This window comes from Apium graveolens, chromosome 6 (assembly GCF_009905375.1).
Source record: "Apium graveolens cultivar Ventura chromosome 6, ASM990537v1, whole genome shotgun sequence".
Classification (NCBI taxonomy): Eukaryota; Viridiplantae; Streptophyta; class Magnoliopsida; order Apiales; family Apiaceae; genus Apium; species Apium graveolens.
In genome coordinates, this window is record NC_133652.1 from 162,365,654 (window position 1) to 162,376,975 (window position 11,322).

The window sequence follows — 11,322 nt, forward strand, 5'->3', positions numbered from 1 at the left end:
AGAAACATTTGTTATCAAAATTCTTAGCATTTCTCTGTACTCTTAGTTGTTCAATTGTTGTAAGCAGCTGTGAGCATTTTGCACACAGGGTTCTCTCGATATATAATATATATCTCTGGTGGAATCATTCAAATCCACCAGAAAGTTTTTAAAGACTCTTGTTTTTAATTACTTGTGATTTGATTCATTTAAGTAACTATTCCACATTGTGCTAATCAATTCACACTCATATATATATTCGAGTTAGAACATTTTTATTTTAAGAAAAAGTTTCAAGAATTCCATTCAACCACCCTTCTGTAATTCTTGTCATATTGTTAAGGGACTAACAACAAGATTTGCACACAGCTGCTTACAAGTTGAACTTACAAAGAATGGAGAAATTCTTTACAGATATAGCTTTTTCTATTTCTCTAGTAATTGCTTATTAACTTCGATACTGTTCTACTTGCTACACTTGGGTTATCTATCACCAAGTTACATGATAAAAAGATAAAAAAATAAGATAAAATATTTCTAGTATAATTTTCATGCTTCTTCATTTCTCTATATATCATCTTTGAATATCTTCAGTTTAGCATGGAAATGGAAATACTTCTTTGTTCTCTAAAACCTGTAATTAGGCTGCCACATTCCATTTGCATACAATCAACGAATGTGACTGTCAAGTCACTATCAACTGCTTTTGAATTTGATCATCCATTGAAACTCTGTAGGATCATCCGTTAAGACTTTAGTTGATCATCCGTTGAGAGTCTAGTAGATCGTCCGTTGAAACTCTAGTTGATCATCCGTTGAAACCTTGTGGAACATCCGCTGAGAGCATCTTCATTGTAGTTAACTCTATTTCACTTATACAAGATTACAAGGCATCTAATATTTACAGTTAGCCAACCTATATTGCATATCAATCTAGTAGTCAACATGACTAACAACATCTAGTTCTCTAAGGCATTATAATATGCAGAAATGTACTACTAATCTTATTAATACATAGGCTACCCTTTCAAATGATGTTAAAGTGATCATCCGTTGAAAGCTACAAATTCACTAAATTAAATCTACTAAGGTGTTTTGTTTAACTTATCATCAAGTATACAACATATTCCTAACAATAAAGTCATCTTCAATAAGTACTGATATTAAGTCCGAATAGTTTATATCCTGATATCATCAATTATATCTAACAATCTCCCCCAACTTGTGCATTATGTAATTATGTACTAGTTTTAATTGATGATGTCAAAAACTATCAAAATGCAAAAATCAAATAAACATATGTAATCTTACAGATAGTGATTATCAGACTTTATTATTCATTCTTGAAGTCTAACACAGTCGTAGCTTCTTCAAGAACTTCCTTAGTAGATTTTCTTCCATAACATCCAAGTACCATTGCATCCTCTGTTGTGTTCTTTCAGCTAATCTGTTGATTCATCATTTTGATAGATAGCTGCCCTAAGGTCATGTAGCTTTCAATTTCCATGTGATAGATTATCCAGTTCCAGAAACCCAATCTTCTTTCCATCAGGATTAAAGGTTAAGACTTCCCTTCCTAGATTTATTTATATCTTAGCTTCTCGAACAGGAATATGAACAACATACTCAATTTGATCAATGTACTTTGGAATGTAGTTTGATTTATAAGGCATTCCTCTCTGCTTCAACTATATCAGGTTTTTCATAAACGCAGACCATTTGGCAATTACAAGATTAGTTATCTTAAGAATTGTAGCAATAAATTATAATTTCTGCCATGGTTTGTCTCCCAGCTGTTCTTGTGTCAACCTCAAATTTTTCCCAGACTCCAGAAAGTAAATTAGTTTATATCCAACAAGATCAATAACAATTTTTACTGATATGATCTTCTGTAAGTCTTCAAGCATCACATTGTCTCCAATTTATGTCAAATTTGCATGCTTCCTTAGAATCAAAGCATTACCTACAGATGGATCAACATTTAACCTTTCAAGACCACTTGTGATTCCAGGTATTCTAGCATGAGAACTCCCACTATAAATATTCTTTAATATCTCAGATGAATCTCTTCTAGGTGCAGGTTTCTTGCTTCCTCGTAATAACTTCCTCTTCTCTTCAAAAGTAAGTTCTGGATCATCGAAGTTTATATTTTCAGAATCATGATTTGATAACTCAGCTTGAATTGGATTTGAAGAATTAACAACATGAGTAGTATCAGAGGTTGTGATTGGTTGGACAACAGCATTTTCTTCTTCATTAACTTGAGCAATGTCAGAGGTTAACTTCAGTTTTTTAGCCCAGTCAACTCCATGAATCTTTCTTCTTTGATGAGCTTGACTGACTTCTTATTTTTTAACTCTTTCTTTAGTATCGAAGGATTGAGCTACTGTATACACTGGATCTATTAGTATTTGATGTTTAGGTGCCTTAGATACTGATTTCCTCTTAGCAACAGTTTTGGCTTTAGGCTTTGGAGGCTTGGACTTCTCTCCTATCTTCTCTTTCCCCTTATGACTCTTGTCAGCATTTAATATTTCTTGAGACGTGAGAGATCTTTCAGCATCTGCTTGACTTACCTCCCTTATGACTACCCCTTTCTTCATAAGGATCTTGAGAGATAACAACAGAATTAATTTTTTTGGTGTCTTCATAGAATTCCTGACCTCTTCTTCCATCTGCCTTGGCTATACTAGATCAACTCCAGGATTTGCTTTCTCAAAAATTCTTCTACTCACCTCAGAGTCAAATGCTTGAATCTTTGGGTCCTTGTAAAACATAGTTGTCTTCCTTCCTTTTTACTTTCAGAGTTTGAAAATACTGACTTAATTATGCACCATCTTCTATCTCCAGAATGCCTTGGTCTTCATCAGTAGTTGTGACTTCCAGAGTTTTTTGAGTAGTTGTAGCCATAGTCAGTTCCTTTGATTGTTGAATTATTCTTTCTTTTCCTACTTCCTCCACCTTGTCTAATTGAGTTCTAGTAGATTTTGATGATCCACTAGTTCCAACTAGATCTTTACCTCTCCTTTTCACAATCTCCTTCCTTCATCCCTTATCCCCAGCATCAAGATTGGTGTCATCAGCTCCTTTCAAAGTCAGCTGTTTGCATTTAGATTTAGTAATATTCTCCCCCTTTTGGCATCATCACCAAGCAGTAAAGAAAGAATCAGATCCATTGAATTTTGAATCTCATTAAGTTGTCCAGACATCTGCTCTTGTTTAGCTTCCAATCTAGCTTGATTGGCTTCAATCTGAGTCTTTCTTTCAAGAATTGGTCCAATCTGTTTTTGTATAACCTGATGAGTAGTCAGCTTTGTAGCAATGAAAGATTCTTTGATTTAATTGATTTAAGAAATGGTGGGTTCCTGAGCAGAATACAAAGATCTTACCAATAGAGTAGATGCTTTCAGATGATTAAGCATATCAGGATTCTGAATGGTTTTCTTAGTTGTATCCAGATGATTGACAGCATAATTATTTAAAATAGGATATTCAATATCCTTCCCTTTCTTGTTCCAGAAATCATCAAAGAAATCATGTTTCTTCTTAGCATCTAACTCTTTCATCATTTGTTGCCTCACATGTGTAGGCATATCTTCAAGGAAGAATATATCATCCTCAGGATCTATAATAACATTTAAAGTATCGGCTTCTTCACCATCATTAGATTCTGTCTCATGGACAGATCATTCATTAACAACTGGATCTTGAACTATCTATTAAACTTCATCTCCAGCTTCAGCATTTAAGATTGAATTAGAAATTGGAGATGTATGTGATCCAAGTGCCTTAGAATCTTCCATACCATCAGCACTTAACTCCACATCTTCAAGAATTATAGACAGATGAGCCGGAGCTACAAGATTTACCTCCATAACCTCAGTACCCGTGGAGGGTTGTGGTAATCAGATCAATGATTCTTTGATCTGATTGATTTGAGAAGTAGTTGCTTCTTGAGCTTTTTGTAACGATCTGACAACCAGAGTATATGCTTTCAAATGAGTCATCATATCAGGATTTTGAATTCTCTGAGCAGCTATTTCCAGATGTTCAACAGCATTTGTTTTGGAAATAAGATATATATCATCTTTCCATTTAGAATTCCAGATAGTATCAAAATAATCCTGCTTCTTCTTGGCATCTAACTCCTTCAGCTTCTATTTCCTCACATGAGTAGGCATATCTTCAGGGAAGAAAAGATCATCCTCAGGATCTACAAGAGCATTTGAAATATCAGCTTCTTCACCATCATTAGATTCTTCATTTGCAACTGAATCTTGAACTATCTGCTGAACTTCATCACCATCTTAGCATGTAAGATAGAATCATAAATTGGTTCTGTATGTGATCCAGAAGCTTTGGAAGCTTCCATACCATCAGCAGTTAACTCCATATCTTCAAGAATTGTAGATAAATGAACTGCAGCTTCTAAATTTACTTCCAGAATCTCAGTTCCTATAGAGTGTTGTGGTGAGCCTGTTAAGGATAAAACTTTAAGAATAAACTATTGTGATACTACATCTTCAGCAACAACATGGAGAATTTCAGATGATGGAATAGTAGAGTGAATGGACTGCAGGAAAATATCAGTACTTAGACCTACAAAGAGATTTTCAACACTTGGTATATCAAAGTTTAACCGAGGGTCAACAAACTGTTGTGGAGCAGCTGTTTCTTTTGTACTCTGTGCACCTACAAAATATAACAAGTAACACTTAATCTCTATTTTCTTTTAAAGTAATCTCACTACTTCTCATACCACACATCTCATAACTTTTAATAGTTAGAGTTTCCTCACAAGGATTACTAAATCCTGACTATCATCTACCTCTCCTTTTGCTAGGAAGGATCATGCCTCTCTTTAATTCTGTTTTTCTCTATATCTTTTCACATAACTCACAGAAAAGGCTCAGATAAATATTCAGTCCTACAAAAATTAGAGGTGGCTAAAAAAAGGTGATATGTGGTCATACAACTAGAGGTAGTCCTTAAATAAGGCCTAAATGTAATCATACCAGCATGATTTAAAATATGAAAAATAAATGCCGATAGAAAAAAAATCAGTATTTAAAGTAAAAACTGATAAAGTGAATTCAGTATTTATACCTTGTGAATCTGAAGATTCGGCTTTTGTGCAGACATTTAGTGGAAGGACTATTCAGATATTAGTAGATGGTGGAGATGGGAGAATTCTCCCTTCAGCATCTATTATCAGTGTCATTGCAGCATAAGTGAAGCCTTCATTGCAACTTTGATGCAATGGTTCTTATGTGGCTGGAGAATTAAGAGTTGCTGGATGACTTTTACACCCAGGTTCTTGTGTACTCTTCTCCAAAATTGCAGTGTTGAACTCCTAAGCAGGCTCTTCTTGAAAAGCAGCTATCTGACTAAATCTTTCAGGATCAAATTTCCTACAGAAGTCCTTGATTTGAGATACTTCTACACGAATACTGGCAGTTTCTTCATCATGCCATTATTGAATCGACTTCTTGTTCTTCAATATCTACTGCACCACTTTGAGGTGCAGGTTCTTGTGGGATTAGATCAGGAGTTGTAGCTGTTGTCTCTCTTTTAGATATAGGTTCTTGTGTGCTTGATCCATGGAAAAGACCTTTCCCTTGTAGCCTCTTGATACTCTCTTCAACTTGCTCATGAGAGATTTACCTTGCTCTCTTGCTTTACTGTTTCACAGAAGAATCAGACAAATTCACAGGTGCATCAGGATTTGATTGAAAATCAGAATTTGGTATAAATTCCCCCTTTGTCTCCTCAACAATTTCCTGTTTGATCTTGAACAAGTTCTTATTGTAGTATGCTTTGACCAGCTTTCTTTTCTTTGGCCTTAGACTTGTACCAACATCAGGATTTCTGGCACTTTGAACATCATCCGTAGTTGTGCCAACTTTAGTTAGTAGTACAACTGGTCTCGGAGAAGAATCAGATAAAATGTTTGGGAATTTAGAAGATAAGGTAGCATTGTCCTCATCTAAATCTGATTCTAGTCCAACAAGCACAAGTTTCCTCCTGACATATTCTGAAGGTTTAGAAGAATGAGGAACTTATGTTGCATCAGGTTTTGGCTTTGCTACATCAAGATTTGTAGCCCTCTTATCCAATTGTTTCTTTCTTTTTACAACAGGTGTCTTTTGGGAGACACTTGAGGTGGCATCTATTTGAGGTTGTGGTGGTGGTTGAGTTTGTGTTTGGGTTTGTGTGCGGGTTGTGCTTCGGTTAGCTACATGGGGGTTTCTAATAGTTATGGCCCGTAACTGAGCCCTCTTCTTGTTAGGTAAGCCATAAGTCACAGGGAGCCTTTCAATGAGAAAGTTTCTAATAACCAAAGGCAACCTCAAAGGAGCTAAATTCAACCTCTTTTCAGCTTGTGAAATTGAGTTAGAAAAATCCCTTTTTGTCAATTTAAATACTGACACTATTTTATTAGAGGGGATAGGGGTATCAGGGAAATAAACATTGAAAATCAACTGATAAAATCTAGCATAATACACTATATTCCTATCAGCATTTAATCTATCACCTATAAAAGATAAAACTACTCTACCATAATCATAATTTGAACCATGAATCAGAGAGTACCCTATCTATTCTGTCATGATGGGCAAAGCATCAAAATTAGAAGATTTTTTGTTGAAGGCCTTTGTGATGTAGTCAAAGAAGAAATTCCATTCCTTCCTGAGCCCTTTCCTCTTCAATTGACCAAGGTTCTTCAAATCCTTGGCATATCTTATCTCATTAAAGAACCTCCTCATTTCAGCATCTCCCATGAATCTAGTGTAGAAGGTATGATTAGGTAGTTGTAATGTATCCCTTACAGTCTGAGAAGTGACAATCCTTGTTTTATTATCAAATTTAAACACAAGGTTTGGAGTCCCAGTAGTGTCTACATCATCATAGACACCAGTCTTCCAGATAGCAAACATCTGGTCACCTGAGATTGTGGGTGGAGATGTGAGAGAAAACCCAATCTCACTGGATCTGAGAAAGTCCTGAAAAATATGAAAACCGATATTCATACTGTTGTTATCCAGAATAGCAGAATAGTTGTTAGTCATAAACTTTGCACCACCATATTTAAAAGGTTTTGAAGCAATTGGTGAAGTCATGGTGAATTTGCAAGAAAATTTTTTGAACAGGAATTAGCGTTTCAGAGTTTACGGGTGAGAGAGAGATAGAGTAAAGTAGTAGAGAAGAAGATAATAAAGATAAGTAAAGTGTTAATTTAAAATCAAAAATTTATTTTGTATAATACATCACTCCACTAATTCAGAATCCTTTTAGTTTAGTGGGACACGTGGTAGCATATAATTGACTGTAAAAGCAATCATGTAAACGTGTAGTATTGGTAGTTACCGCGTACACAGTTCCCTAGAATAATGTTTTGTATATACTCAAACGTTTTTCATATCCTCACACCATCATGTAAGTAACTGTAATCATGTAAAAATTACCCACTTGCAAATAATTTCACACATGTAATTAAAATACTGATTAAAACGATATTTGAATAAATTCAAAAATTATCTTCAGAATATAATGGTCAATCAGAGTTTGACCAATATTAGTATTTAATCAACCAATATCAGGATTTATCAGTCAAGTAGAGTTTGACCAATATCAGACTTAAATAACTACCATCAGGATTTATCAATCAACACAAGTTTGGCCAATATCAATGCTTATACATAATCAGAGTTTAATATGTAGCTACTGGCTGGGATTAATAGAAGCTAATTACATGCTTCATGACATCAGAGTTTAACACTGTAATCAGTATTTAGCAAGTACTGATACATAATAATAAGATACCACACTCTAACTATCAGTAGTTATTCCAAATTATTAGAGTTTGAGAAATGTCCTGATATCATTCCCAATTCATTCACCAATCTTGTAAAGGTGGCTTCACAGAGAGGTTTGGTGAATATATCTGCTAACTGCTGATCTGTTGGAACAAATACCAATTCCAGTGTACCTTCTTCCATATGTTCCATTATGAAATGGTACCCGATACTGATGTGTTTAGTCATAGAATGTTGTACTGGATTTCCTATTATTATAATAGCACTTTGATTATCACAATATATATGAATAGCAGAATACTCTAACCCATAATCCAGTAACTGATTCTTCATCCATAGAATTTGAGCACAACAACTTCCTGCAGTAATATATTCAACTTCTACAGTTGATGTGGAAATTGACTTTTATTTCTTGCTAAACCAAGAAACCAATCTGCCACCAAGAAATTGGCAGCTTCCAGAAGTGCTTTTCCTGTCTATTTTACATCCTGCAAAATAAGCATCTGAATATCCAATTAGCTTAAAGTATGAATCTCTAGGATACCATAATCTAAGATTCATAGTACCTTTGAGATATTTAAAAAAACTTTTCACAACTAATAGATGTGGTTCCCTTGGATCGGCTTGGAACCTTGCATAGAGACAGGTAGCATACATGATATCAGGTCTACTAGCAATCAAATATAGTAGTGAGCCAATCATACCTCTGTAGTTAGTTATATCTACTGATGAACCAGTGTTTAAATCTAACTTGGTTGCAGTGGTCATGGGAGTTGTTGCAGTTGAACTGTCTTGCATTCCAAATCTTTTGAGCAAATTTCTGGTGTATTTGGATTGATTTATGAAGATCCCTTCATCATCGGTCTGTTTTACTTGTAAACCCAGAAAATAACTCAATTCTCCCATCATACTCATTTGATATCTAGACTGCATTAGGTTTGCAAATCTCTCACAAAGTTTATCATTTATAGAACCAAAAATGATATCATCAACATATATATGTACTAAAACAAGTCCTTACCGATAAGTGGCATTTTATACCACTTAGAACGTCTTATAATAGCTTAAATTGGTGTCTTGAAATCAAGTATTTTGTGTATTTGATGTATTTTTCTAGTGTTTGTGCATTTCAGGGTATTAGTTGCATTTCGGGAGAGAATTCATCAATAATAAGCCTTGGCATGTGTTTACCATTGCAAGTGGGAAGATAGGAGTAGATTGCAGCGAAGAAACGGAGCAAACAGATCATTTTTCCAGAAAGGGTCTGAGCGCCCGCTCAGCTCTGCCGAGTGGCCGCGCAGGGTCGTAAATTCAGAATAATTATTTTAGACTCCTATTTATGTTTGGCTTCCGACTTCTGAGCTATCTGGGTTTTATGGAACTCCTATATAAGTAGATTTCAGAGACGTTTCACGAAGGTTGGATCGTTGTATTAATCAAGGAGCGAAGGAGATAAGGAAGAAGACCGTTTTAGCACACCGCAACAAAGAGGAAGCATATATTCTTGTGAATGTTTATTTCGTTGTAACGTTGGATGCTAGTTTTTTTTTGCTTTGAACCTATTTACTCTTGTGACGTACTCTGGTTTAATATAAGTAGTTTTAGTTATTATTCTCTTGTGTTTATTTATCATGTTTTCATATGAACCCATGATGATGATGAGTGCTATTATGGGCTAATCGTGATCATGGGGTCGTAACGGATTTACTATGGAATTCTTTAGTTAGTTGTTTAATACCTTAGTGTGTGATGATTGTATGATATCTAGTATTGGTTGTGCGTATTCGTCTTATGTGCGTCGCGGACATATAAGATAGGGTGTTAATCTCTTGTGAAGCGACGGTGGATCTTGAGATTTAGAACTTGCCATGCTAGCATAGGTTCATGTATGATGTTGCATGATTAGTGGGTAACTCTAACCGTTTTATTCGCCCTGTGTAATCAAAAGGAATAACTTGTTCTTTAATCGTTATGTTGTCAATTTCTGTAGATATATAGGGACTCAACATAATGGATGCATATTCAACTTCTATCTTAATTGTGGATGTTTGGTAGAATGGTATTATTACAATGAAAGTTGGCTTTTATCAGTTTCGTGTTATTCGATTAATATCATCACTGTTGCATGGTAAGGATAATAACAATGGCTATTGAAGGAAGTAGTAATGAAGTTGTGATCTCATGAGTGTTTTAATATTGTTAATTCTAAGTGATAATTAAGTGCTTAATTCTAGTAGTTAATTGTAGTTAATAATTAGTTAATCAAATCTAAGTGTTATTGTTTTAACATTGAGAAGTAATCATACATTGGTGAGTGAGTTTAATTGAACATAATTAGTCTGAGTCTCTGTGGGAACGAACTAGAAAGTATTCTATATTACTTGTGAACGAGTATACTTGCGTGTATTATTAGCGTGTGATTTTTCCCTAACAAGTTTTTGGCGCCGCTGCCGGGGACTCAGCGTATTTGTTTAGTTTATGTACTTACCATCATTGGTCATTAGGACTCAGTGATTAAGACGTGTTACTTATTATTTCCGGTTGTGTTTCAGGTACTTTAGCGAGCGTTTATGCAAACTCGTTCTCGTACTCGCAAGAGAACTTTAGATATAGCTGAGGAGACAGACGAAGTTCTTGATATTCCGGAGAAGATAGTTTTTGAAGATTCGGATTCAGGAAGTGAGCAGAAAGAGCCAGTATTCATAGGTGATCGTATTGTTCCGGCAGATCCAGCTCTTATGGAGTTTTCTCGGCCTAAAATTGATGACATTCAGTCAAGCATTCTTCATCCGACTATTCAGGCTAACACCTTTGAAATCAAGTCGGGCACTATTCAGATGGTGCAGAATTCTGTTTCTTTTGGAGGTGCTGCGACTAAAGACCCCAACATGCACATAAGGAATTTTGTCGAGATCTGCAGTACTTTCAAATATAATAGTGTGACTGATGAGGCTATCAAGCTGAGGCTTTCCCCATTCTCTCTGAGGGATAAAGCTAATGACTGGTTACATTCTGAACCAGCTGGGTCCATCACTACTTGGCAAGATCTTGCGTAAAAGTTTCTGGTGAAGTTTTATCCAATGGCAAAAACTGCTGCTATGAGGAGTGCTCTTACTCAGTTTGCGCAGCAACCTACAGAATCTATGTGTGAAGCTTGGGAGTGCTACAAGGAGATGTTGACAAAGTGTCCACTTCATGGAATGCCCGATTGGATGGTGATTACTGGTTTCTATAATGGTTTGGGGGCCCAATCTCGGCCCATGCTCGATGCAGCAGCTGGAGGCGCCTTGTGGGCAAAAAGATATACTGAGGCTTATAATCTTATTGAGACTATGGCTGCAAATGAGCATCAAAACCCAACTCAAAGGATGATTCCTGGGAAGGTAGCAGGTATTCTGGAAGTCGATGCAGCCACCGCTATTACAGCGCAGCTCCAAGCGCTGTCAATGAAGGTCGATTCTCTAGCCACCTATGGAGTCAATCAGATAGCTATGGTCTGTGAGCTTTGTGCAGGTTCTCATGCTAC

General features: G+C 35.8%; 1 non-coding gene across 1 annotated transcript; it reads right to left on the bottom strand.

Moving 5' to 3' along the window:
* Positions 1–10,891: 10,891 nt before the first annotated feature.
* LOC141669340 (small nucleolar RNA R71) lies at positions 10,892–10,998 on the bottom strand. The gene has a single exon (XR_012553627.1). It is a non-coding gene; the product is annotated as a small nucleolar RNA R71 (small nucleolar RNA).
* Between the last annotated feature and the right edge of the window lie 324 nt (positions 10,999–11,322).